Source organism: Pocillopora verrucosa, chromosome 1, assembly GCF_036669915.1.
Source record: "Pocillopora verrucosa isolate sample1 chromosome 1, ASM3666991v2, whole genome shotgun sequence".
Classification (NCBI taxonomy): domain Eukaryota; kingdom Metazoa; phylum Cnidaria; class Anthozoa; order Scleractinia; family Pocilloporidae; genus Pocillopora; species Pocillopora verrucosa.
The window spans coordinates 34,176,744-34,188,777 of record NC_089312.1 but is presented as its reverse complement, the minus strand read 5'-3'; the positions used below and the strand labels follow the sequence as shown (position 1 = coordinate 34,188,777).

Genomic DNA, 12,034 nt, shown 5'->3' with positions numbered 1-12,034 from the left:
AACACGAAACTTTCCTTTGCGTTTTATCTATTCTTCTCTCCTTTTTCTTTTCTCAGTCGAGAATTGTGCTGAGCTTAACAAATGCGGTCAAACCATCAGTGGTATTTATGCGGTCGACCTTAATGGTGTAGGTGCCTTTAATATCTATATTGTGACCAGGCAACTATCCGTAGATGATAGACAGTGATCAAGAAGAGGGTGTATGGCACTGTTCACTTCAATCACACCTGAGAAGACTATAAAAGGGATTCAGTGATTTCCTCATCTATGTATTTGGCTCGGACTGGACAAGATCGAACGCCTGACACAAAACAAGACAGAAAGCAAACTACTAGTGATTCTGGGAGTGAGGGCTAGCAAAATTGTTCACGCTGCGTATGAATGGTTTGGTATTGAAAATATGAAAGCTGATAACAAGCTACGCATCAGCAGTATTTTCAAGCATTCGTATATGGTTATGCATATCACACTCATGAACCCTGCTGATTTATCGACAAGTTCCTTGTGACTTGGTGGCAGAGAATCAATCAGGTGACACGAAGGCCTGGAATGTATAGAAAACTAAGCAACAGATTTGATTCTGTAACTTTGATACTCTAGAATTGAAAAAGGGTTTTCTCAAACATCGCCTCCATAGGTAACAGTATTTCGTAATTATATAAACATAAAGAAGCCAAAAATAGGCCAGAGAAAGGCTCTTAACAATTACAGATCGTTGTCAACTATGAAGCTAAAATATATTTAAGTTTACGTTTTTATTCCTCTCTTCTATTGTGCAGCTGCAACTGTTGAGATTCTCTCCCCATTCAAAATGGCAAGTTATTTAGTACATGGGATAGATTTCCAGCTGATGGTGGTAACTATACGTTGATGAAGTTTGTACTGTTGACTCAAATTTTAACAGCATCTATCCTCATCCTGTAAGCATTTACACAATTCACTGGGCAAACTTGACCTCCTAAAGCTAATGACAACATCTGAAAATCAGACCATGGGACGTTTTCTAAACCCTTACCCCTAGGGCAACAGTAATTTCTAGCTTTTTTTTTCCAGGAAGATTTTTTGTGTCATGAAACAATTGTTTGTATGAAATAATCTACCAGATTCTCATACAAAAGGCTCTGTAATATTCACGGGGGGTTTGATAAAGCTATTTATGATATATCAGGCAACTTGATTGATTTGATGAGTCTTTTGATGGATATAAAACACAAAATTTTGTAACATCACATCGAACAAGTTCAGTGATTTTCAAGGCGAGGCGATCAAACACTGTCCTGAATAGAAAATAAATCGTAGATAAAGTGATCTTAGATTAGATCTCTTATCTAAATAATTATTCATCTTTGAAATTCATCGAAGGGAACTAAGAAACCAGCTTATCCAATCTAAAAATGACCTTTAAGCATCGATTTATCGCTAGATCCTGCACGTTTTTCAATTTCTCGCCTAGTGACTTATTATACTTCAGGAGGTGATGAAATAACTTAAAGAGACAATGTTACACCCTGTGATCAGCCAGCCGAATGACTATAATGTGTTTCAGGCACAGTCTTGCCCATGTAAGATCTTTGGTTCCAGCTGGTGGATATGTCAGTGTAAACAACTCAATCTTTTACAAAATAAGTAGACCAATATTTCCGTAAGGAAATGAAGTTGTACAAAGATTCCAACACTTCTCTTCCTTTTTCAGCAACATCAACTAAGCATACTTCTGAAAGATAAGTAATGTAACTCCTTTCGCATTGGTAATATTTATGAATGCTGTTTTGTTTGAATTATAAATAAAATTGAATATATTTTAACAGCCTTTTTTTTTTGTTTATTTGAAATTTATACAGCAAACAATTTACCATCTCTCACTGAAGTTTCAATTTCATTTTGATTTTACGAAAAGACTTAAAAGTCTCTTCGTAAATAGTGCAAAAGAATTGTTTATATTTACAACAAATTTGCATAGAGGGCAAAAACTTGAATTTAAATGAAGAACAGTGCGACTGTATTAACTTATTTGCCTCTTTCCTATCACAACCGTCAGAAAATGTATTCATACTTCACTCAAACAAGTGAAGCATTACATTTTGCGTCACCAGATTGCATCTCATATAACAAATGACTTTCATTAACCGTGCAGTGGTGTTCTTACAACCCTCTCAACGCAATTACATTTCGTACACAAACCAATCAGTAAAAGAGTTTTAAGGAAAGTCCAGCGGTCTGATCTTCATTTCAGTTATTGTGGGCGCAGTCTTTTCAGCGTTGCTGGGATCCAAACACGCAGATAAACACCGTTGAGATTTGAATCTTAACCTGAAACACAATTGACATAGTATCACCAACCTCCACTGCATCTATTAGAAGCGGGATCTTTATCCCAGGTGACAAACTAGGAGCCATTATGAAGACTGAGAGAGTCACGATTAACTGTCTTTTCTAAGCAAAAGAAGTTTTAGGAAATTAGCGTTGATATCAGTATATAGCCAGCCGTTAGACACTTAATTATTTAGGAGCAGGAAGATAAAGTAGGAAATCAAATGTTACGATCTCGGCTACATCAATGTTGAAAAGGAAACAAAGCGAGACAAAAAATAGTTCCGTTGTGGTATTGACTAACTACCGGTGACTCTTCTTCAGTTTGAGAGGCATTTACATGACTCAGAACATGCTCGCTGTAAACACAGTCGTTTGGCCAACGTGATGGGTAAATAACAAGTTGATTGGTAGAGGAAAAATTGGTCAATTTGTTGCTAGAGACTTACAACGTTAGCTACCCATAATTGTGATGGTATTGAGGCTGGTGATAATGATAATTCGCCAACTTACTTAAAAGATTTCCGATGATAAGCTGGTACTTTGCTTCTTCTCTTCCAATTTTTAGTCACGCATACTCAGCGCAAACAATTTTGTTTTTAGTTACTCCCAGATCTACACAAAGCTTGTCTTGTGACTTATTTCTTGTCAGATGGCGGATCTTTTTCAATCCAAGCCAATATTCATCAATGAGGAAATTACCGAAGCCATGTTTGTAGTCATCCCAGGTGCGGCTGAAATCATCGAAGCCATTCAGCCTCTTCTGGATCACTGTCCATCTTCCACCAGCTGTTGTCTGGTCGCAATATGCATCAAAGGGAGCTTTGTCATCAGGGTAGATTGTATAGACACTGCTAATTCTTTGACCGCCTTTGACCAAATGTGCAGAAATTTAATGGAAATCCACTAGAGTACTCAAAATTCAAAGCAGCGTTTCATGTTGAAGTAGATAGAAGGGAAGTTTACGATGCAACAGAGAAGCTTACACTTCTGCTAGATTCTGTAGACGGAAGTGCGAAATCATGTCTAGCGAAATTCATGCCAGGTTTAGACAAATACGAGGAGGCATGGACTGCGCATCAGGAACGTTTTGGCCGTTTAGACACAGTTTTGTCAGCTGGAAAGAAGTGCATAGATCAAGTTCAGACCATAGTGAAAGAAAGTGGTACGCAGATCAGACAGTATCAAGAAATAGTTTCTGAGCTTTTAGGCATTTTCAAGGAGCACGACTTCCTTCATAAGCTTAACTCGCTGAAGCAACTTAAGTCCCTGAAGCAACTGTTGCTAAACTTCCTGCACGCCTTTGCGGTAATGGGCCGAGTTTGTTGAAGGAAAACCAAAGTTTTCAACCTGGGATTCATTTGCCAATTTGCTGGAAAAAGAGGCAAAAATCAGTGAGTCCAAGCAGTAGCGGATGCCAGAGAAGAGAGAGTGGAAGCGTTCAGATACATCTAAAGTTGATAGGTGTAAGTCAGCTGACAAATCACAATCTCGGCTGTTTGTAGGAGCCACAGGAGAAGCTTCACGCACCAGCCATGGAACAAAGAGGTGCCCATTTCACCAGTCCACTAATCACACTTTGCAGGAGTGCAAAAGTTTTAAGGGAATGTTGACTAGCGAAAAGGTGAAAGTTGTTGAGGAACACTAACTAATTCCATAGTAGGAATAGATGCAAAGTTGAGAAATGTGACATGCGTGATCATACCCTCGTACATGAAGTCGACTTGAAATTTATTGAACAGGCAAAAGCGAAACGTGAATCAGAACGAGGGTTAGATGTTGAGAGAGATCCAGCACAAGTCTCCTTGGAAGGTGAAGACTCGTCAGCACATTAGACTGTGGAGCCCCACGAGGGGTATCACCAATCAGCTTACGTAGGTTGTGAAGCTGATACCGTACTTCCCATGGTCTTCGGAGAAAAAGGAAAACAACAAGTGATGGCCTTGCGTGACTTGGGCTGTAACACAACACTTATAGATGAAAGTTTAGCGCTCTCACTTAGACTTCAAGGCAAATATGTAGATCTCGAAATTCAAGGAGTAAATGTGCGGAAGGTGTTTACTTCCCAGCACATCAAGAAATGCTGTGTCGCACGAGTAGGAAGAGAGGAAGTCCAGTACTCCTTGCGAGATGTGATAACAGTTCCTAGCCTGAATGGTCCGGATCAGAAGTTGAAGTGGTCAATAATCAAACAAGAGTATCAGCACCTGAAGAACTTGGACTTACGTGACACCGACACAGGTTCAGTGCAACTCATAATTGGAACTAACAACTCTGACTTGATTCTACCAAAACAAATTGTGAAACCCTCTGGTCAACCGGAAGTTGACACAGTACCTTATGCAGTTGAGACCCCACTTGGATGGGCGGTGACTAACTGGTTACCTGGTGGGCGAAGAATAGCATCTCCGTACAATGGGTTCAATGTGTATGAAAGAAGTTCAGTTGAAGATGAGGAGCTGAAGCAGCTGGTCGTGGCTTAGTCAGAGATAGAAACGTTAGGTGTGGTGAAGCTAACAGATCCAACCTGTTCAATTGAGGACAAGCGAACATTGTGACCAATGGAAAAGACAACCTTTAAGAATGCGAGTGAAGATGCGTATGTGTCAGGCCTACTTTGGAGAGAAGAGGAACCATCTCTACCCAACAATTACGAAATGGCAAAGAAGAGGCTGCAAACGCTAAAGAAGAAGTTTGAGAGCTGCCCGAGGTCAGAGAGAGATATGCAAAGTCAATCCAGGATGACACTGAGAAAGGCTATGTGAATAAACTGAGTGAAGAGGAAGTACAGTGCGATAGTAAAGTGACTTGGTACTTAACACACAGATTTGTCAATAACCCCAAGAAACCTGATCGTCTGAGAAGAGTATACGATGCATGAGCAAAATTCATGGGACAAAGTTTGAGCGATAAGATCTACACAGGGCCAGATATTCTCTCCTCTCTGTTTGGAGTCTTCTTCAGGTTTTGTGAAGGAAGAATTGCAATGGCTGCTGATGCGAAAGAAATGTACCATATGCTTCGCCTCCTGACCATGACAAGCCAGCGATGACATTCTTATGGAGAAACTCCCTGAGAGAAGAACCGAATGCGTATCTCTTCGAGAGAACAGTGTTTGGAGAAGTGTCTGCACCATCCAGAGCAAAAGGAGGCGAAATGCTGATGAGAATGGGGAAGACTTACCCCTGGGTGTGAAAAGCAGTCCACAAGCACTTTTACATGGATGATGGCCTACCATCAACGGATTCTCGCGAGGAAGCTATTGAAATGCGGAAGCAGATGACTGAGTTGTTGCGCCATGGAGGTTTCCACCTACATAAGTTCTGACAAATTACCCAGACGTCTTGGCGACCATGCGACCATCCCGGAGCAAGATAGATCTCCACGATTCTTCGAGCTGAGTGAAGAGAAGTTGCCAACGGACAGAACTTGGGGTGTCATTTGGGACGCCCAGGAGGATATGCTCTGGTTTACCGGACTGAAGGGTGATCTAGGTACGACAAGGAGGAATATCTTGAGCCAAGCATTCTCTGTTTCGGATCCAAGAGGACTACTCCACCCATTCACTATCAGAAGTAAGATCATCCTGCAGGGTCTGAATCGTATGAAGTACGGGTGAGACGATGAGTTGAAAGAAGCTGATCTTCAAGAGTGGCGTGAATAGCACAGGGAAGTAGAGAAGCTTGACGAAGTGAGAATTCCAAGACCTTTACTTCAAGAACAGAAAGCTATCCAAGAAACAGCACATCATGTATTTTGTGACGCCAGCCAGGATGCCTATGGCGCGTGTGCGTACCTAAGACGTGCGTTTACAGATGACACACTAGAGTGTAGGCTGGTTGCGGGGAAAGACCGTATTTCCCCTTTCAAGTGACTATATATCTGCCGGCTGGAGCCCATGGGAGCTCTACTAGCTGTGCGATTACCTGAAAAACTGGGGAAAGAAATGACCACAAAGATGGAGAAGATTATCTTCTGGAGTTACTCCACCACAGTCTTGCATTTGATCTGCCAGAAAAGTTCCACTTATAAAGCATTCGTCGGCAACCGGGTGTCTGAGATACACACAATTATGAGCAGTCTGGAGACCACACTAAGGGCGGGCAGAGTGAGTTGGAGGGGCGTGGGAAAGACTTGTACTGTGCAAAAAGAAGACGCTGAAGGCAATTCTGGCACACAGGAAGGTTTCCAAAGAAGTGCTGAGAACTACGCTAGTCGAAGTAGAAGGAATACTAAACGGTCGACCGATTACTCATATGTCCAATGATGCAGGGGACATTGAATCGTTAACCCCAAATCATTTCTTGCTGTTGCGGGCGAATCCGAGTTATGAATATGCTGAAGTCTGTGATGGTGAGATAAACTCGACAAAGATGTGGCAACGGTCCCAAGCACTAGCCAATTTCTTTTGGAGACGGTTTACCAAGGAATACCTTCCTAGCCTGACAGAGAGGAAGAAGTGGAAAGAGAAGAAACAAAATTCTGCCCTTGGGCAGAATCATGTCTACTCATCGGGTCGGGATGGGTTAGTTCGGGCATTAATAGTTCTTCATACAGACGATGAACTTCAATCAACTCTGCTGAAATGCCAGGAAGTTCTTGACTCGTTCCAGAGCCTGGAAAATAACTGGGAAAAGAGGATGGACGGTTTGAATGAAAACTGGGAGTCATCAAGGGAGCTGATTTTCAACTTCCATTCTGTGTTCTCAAGGGTCACATATATTAGGCCAGTTGTGTGCCATTTGTGCCAAGGGTAAGTGTGATGACAGAGTGGAGTGTGGTGGAAACAAGATGTGTAGTAAATGTGATGCGATGATCCACTAAGACCTCCTTTTCGATGACAGAAAAGATTTTTTGGATCGTTTCTATGGGCACATACCTCCTACTGTCAATGTGAATGAAGATGGGAAGCTAGTGCAGACTGGTTGGTTTATTTACTTAAATGTTGCTAGGCCTCTTATTGTAGTGGGCGTTTATTTTTGTTCTTGTTGATAGATCAAATCAACACGATCTCTCTCTCCAAAGGAGGATAATCATCACTTGCAATGTCTTCTCAAATGAATTAATGTACTTCATTTAATTTGGCCGTGGTTTTGATAAATAGAATAGGAATAAATTTGTGGATACACAGGAAAGATAAAATGGCGGCTTAAGGCGGCGAAGGGAATCTCAGTAGTTTGGTATTCTAGCGTGAAAACGCTTGGGTGTTGTGATCTAGTTCTCAGGTAAAAAAGATCGCTATCTGCAATAAGGCTCTATCACCTTTTGAAAAACAAGAAAACATTGAAAAGGTGGTGAGAAAGCAGCAAGTTTTGAAGTCTAAACGAAAGATGGGTAAGCTGAGTTTCAGTCAAATATCATGACGTTTGGGATGTAACTTCGACACCAAATAAATAGCTTTATATGGCTATACACTCAGAGGATTATGTTGTGTTCACGTGAAGGCCATTTCAGCTATTTCTGCCGCGAGCAATTATTGGCTGCAGCACATTTTGACTGGACTGATTCTGTGTAGTATGTATGTGCACTTCTTTTTGGGTGTTAAACAGGTCAAAGTGCCAAGAAATCCTGTGTGATAATTTGGTATTCTAAGTTGTAAACATTTTTAATAGTAAGGTAAAGCTTCATCATTCTTTAGAGTTTGCATCTGTTCTGAAAATTTGGGGGAGAGTCAGGGGATCATTATCTATACATATGTATTTAAAAAGTAACAAAAAAAAGCACTAAGGTAAAATCCAAATTTGCTTAAAAAAGTTGATTTTATTGTGAGCAAAATCCTGGATATAGCTTGGGATTTGTGTGATCTTCACAAATTGTTAGTTTTTTTTTGTAAACTTAATTTATAGAAACCCTGTTAATTGTCAGCCTCGAGAACAAGTTTAATAATTGCAAGAAAAGCTTGAAGCTTGAAAAATTCACTGATGAAACTGGGCCAGGTGTCATGAGATTTGTACAATAGGTTGGCCTAGGAGGGACAAAGAATTAAAGAATTCATTGATTCTTTTACAACTTTGTCTCCATTGTGTGCTTCTGTAGAGCTTAATTATTGCAGTAGAAAACTCTTTCGGAGGGCACCTGAGATCACTTACTTTTGGGCTAGTTGCCCCTAGGGAAGAAGATAACTGTGCTTACTATCTCCCTCAGGGGGCTAACGGGTTAAAGACTGATTTTTCTCCAGTCGCCACAAGTACCCCTGCACATGGAAATTTTTAACACCATTAAAGGGCTAGTACCCTCATTTCATTACTTGAATTTGTAATTTAGTGTAAGTTATGACAAATAATAGATGTAAATTCATCTTGGTTTTATAGGTTATATCCAGCGATCCTTAAACGAAGTAAAAAGTTATTTTTTTGAATTAAAAAAAGTGTTCTTGCTCCTAAGTAAGTGCATGATATGTCATTCAATCAATGCTGTAGCATTAATTGAATTAACTTCATAAGTTAGGACAATAAAACAAATAAGGCAATAAGCAAATGTTGTTGTGTATCCTTGTTGTCAATTTCGGCCGAAAAACACGTTTATTTTTTTGCAAAAATTAGCTTATTCTTGGCCAAAAGCGCTGCAAAAAAGCTTTAACGTAATTTTTTCAGCTAAACAACGATGGAATTTGTGCAACAACACTGGAATCCAGCTAAAACACAGTGCTCTCTGAGAAATCTTGGCCAAAAAAATCCATTAAAACCGAAAAAAATTATTTGTGTTGATTTACCTATTTTTCGCCAAGATAACTACCAAAACGCTACAAACCAGCTGAAACTATGTTTTTCACAAGATCGCAGGGAAATTTGTCTGAAAACACTAAAATATGGCAGAAATGCACGATTTCTGCAAAATATTACGCCAAAGTTGACAAAAACGTTCAATTCGGATGGAAAACATCTTTTTGTTTTTCTGCAAAAATGAGCTTATTTCAGTTTTAAAAAAGCTGCAAACGAGCTAAAACACAATGTTGTCAGTAAAGTAGTGGTAGAATCTGTGGGAAAACACTAAAACCTCTCTTAAACCCAAATTAAATTGGTAAAATGGGTTAGGGTCAGGGTTAGGGTTAGGGCTAGGGTTAAGAATAGAAATTAGTACTCCAGTAAAAATGATGCAACTGGTTAAAATGGTCCAACCATCTAAAATTTGATAAAATGGGCTCAACAGTGAAAATATTTTGATTACATGACATGGTCCAACTGGATGAAACGATCTCACTTGGTGAAATGGTGCAACTGGTTAACGTGATCCAACTTGTTAAAATGATCCCACTATTTAAAATGGACAAACTGGTGGAACCAGTTGATAAGATAAGATAAGACAGATGTAACCAGGGAAAATGGTCTTATTACATAAAATGGTCAAACTGGTGGAAATAGTCTTACTGAATAAAATGGTCCAGCGGCTGGTTCAACCACCTAAACTAGCAAGTGAAACCGCTGAAAATGATTCAACTTGAAAAGTGATTCAAGCAGTAAAAATAATCCCTTTAGTCCAAATGATTCAATCGGTAAGAACGGTCTAAACAGTTATACGGTTCTAATCAGTTAAAATCATTCAACCCGTGAAAAGAAATTCCCTAGTCAAAGTGATCCAATTGCTTAAAAAGACCCAACCAGTTAAATTGACTTATCAGGTTAAAATGATGGAGCCGCTGAAATGGTCCAGCCGGTTAAAATGATCCAACTGGTCAAAATGATCCGACCAGTTCAAATGGTCCGACACGTTAAAGTGATCCAACTGGTTAAAATGATCCAACCCATTAAAATGGTCCGATAGAGTGATCTAACCAGTTAAATTGGTTCAACTGATGAAAGTGGTCCAGCTGGTTAAAATTATCCAACCGATTAAAATGGTCCAACTAGTTATCATGATCCAACCAGTAATAGTTGAAATGGTCCAAGTGAAAATGATCCAATCAGCTTATTGTCCAAGACGTTAATTAGACTAAATGGTTCAACTGCTTAAATAGCTTAACTTGAAAAGATGTTCTATCATGGTGAAAATGGTCTTCGTTGATAAAATGGTCCAACCGGTTGAAATCGTTTACCTAGCTAAGATGGTTCAACTAGCTAACATTGACACAGATTTTCTAACCTGATCAAATGGTCCAAACGCCGAAAATGGTCTAGGTAGATAAAATGGTCCCACCAGTGTAGATGGTTTAACCAGTGAAAATGATCCTACCAGTGAAGACACTCCTACTGCCCATTCTTAATATGATCCTTCTAGTTTAGATGGTCCAAACATTAAAATGATAAAAGCAATCAAAATTGATCCAACCGGTTAGAATGATCCAACTAGTTAAAATTCTTCAAGTGGTTATTTAAGTGACAAAAGTGACTGGATCTTATTCATAATATTTTTCAAGGGGCTAAAACCCTATACCTAAATCCTAACCCTAGCCCTAATTCTAATACTAAACCCCACTAACCCTGAGCAACCCTCACCCTATCCTAAACCCCAATTTAAACCCTCTACCCTACCTTAGGATTGGGTTTAGAGTTTGGATTAGGTTTAGGCTAGCATAGAGTTAGAGCGAACGAAATAACATGATTCCCTATTTCGGAAAAATTAAACTCTATTTTTCCGTTCTGTTTCCGCGCAGCGGAAACACGTTATTCAATTCTTCCTTGGACCTTTCATGTTTCCATTATGATTCCTGAACGGAAATATGACGACATGTTTCCGTTGCATTAGAATATTATCGTTGCCTGTTTTCGTTACGTTTCCTTATACGGATTCAAACTTTTATCGTCAAGTAAAACATTTATATAAAGTGCTGTATAATTCTTGCACCACGTTACTTGAAGTCTTGATCGTTCGAAGGTTAGGGTTAGGGTTAGAGCTAGGGCAGGAGCCCGTCGCCTGGTTAGGGTTAGAGTTAGGTTTTAGGGTTTAGGGTTTGGGGTTTAGGTTTATTGTCATTAGGTGTTTAGTTTGGACGTAAGACCAAATCTTTGTGTAGTTAAATTTTTTTTTTCTTTTAATATTCCTTTTCCAGCTGATGTATATTATTTGAATGACAAGTCTTATTAGCATGTTTAAATCACCTACAGACAAGGCATACACTTAGTACCAAAATTGCTTCGCATCGAGTACATCACCTAGTACATCATTACATCTTCAGGTGTATACTTGTGAAAATCATACAAATCACAAGCTATATACAGTGTACAATTAGTGGCAAATTATGTGGAAAGAATGCAGTAGTTTTTAATAGTAAGACTACTTAGTAGCTAAATAACAAATTGCCCAGTCAAAATGTGCCGGCAGCCGGGGATTTGGCCATCTACAACAAAATGTCTGGGGCTTTCTTCACACTTGTTAGACTTCAAGTCTGGACAAGGTTTGGACTCTACCTCCTATTACTATAGCCAGCTTACCTACTTCTGAAAAACATTTTGACCGGGCTGAAAAAAATCAGCTCCCTTGATGACTCCCATTTTTTTTTTCAAACTATCCATTTTTTTCCAGTTATTTTCCGGGCTCTGGAACGACATAAGAACTTCCTGGCAGTTCAGCAGAGGTGATTGAAGTTCATCGTCTTTATGAAAACAAACATCTAACTTTTAGCTTGAAACATTTTGGAAACTTTAAAACATGTAAATAAATGGAGTGATGCGAACTAATTTTAATTTTCATGAGTGGATGATTTCATTATTAGCCATAAAGGAGATGTATAAAAAGCTTTCATAAATCAAAATTGACACAAGATTTGGTTATAAATGTACCAAAAAAA

At 39.4% G+C, this 12,034-nt stretch overlaps 1 pseudogene; it reads left to right on the top strand.

Moving 5' to 3' along the window:
• The first annotated feature begins 3,724 nt into the window (after positions 1-3,724).
• LOC131792296 (uncharacterized) lies at positions 3,725-4,793 on the top strand (annotated as a pseudogene).
• The last annotated feature ends 7,241 nt before the right edge of the window (positions 4,794-12,034 follow it).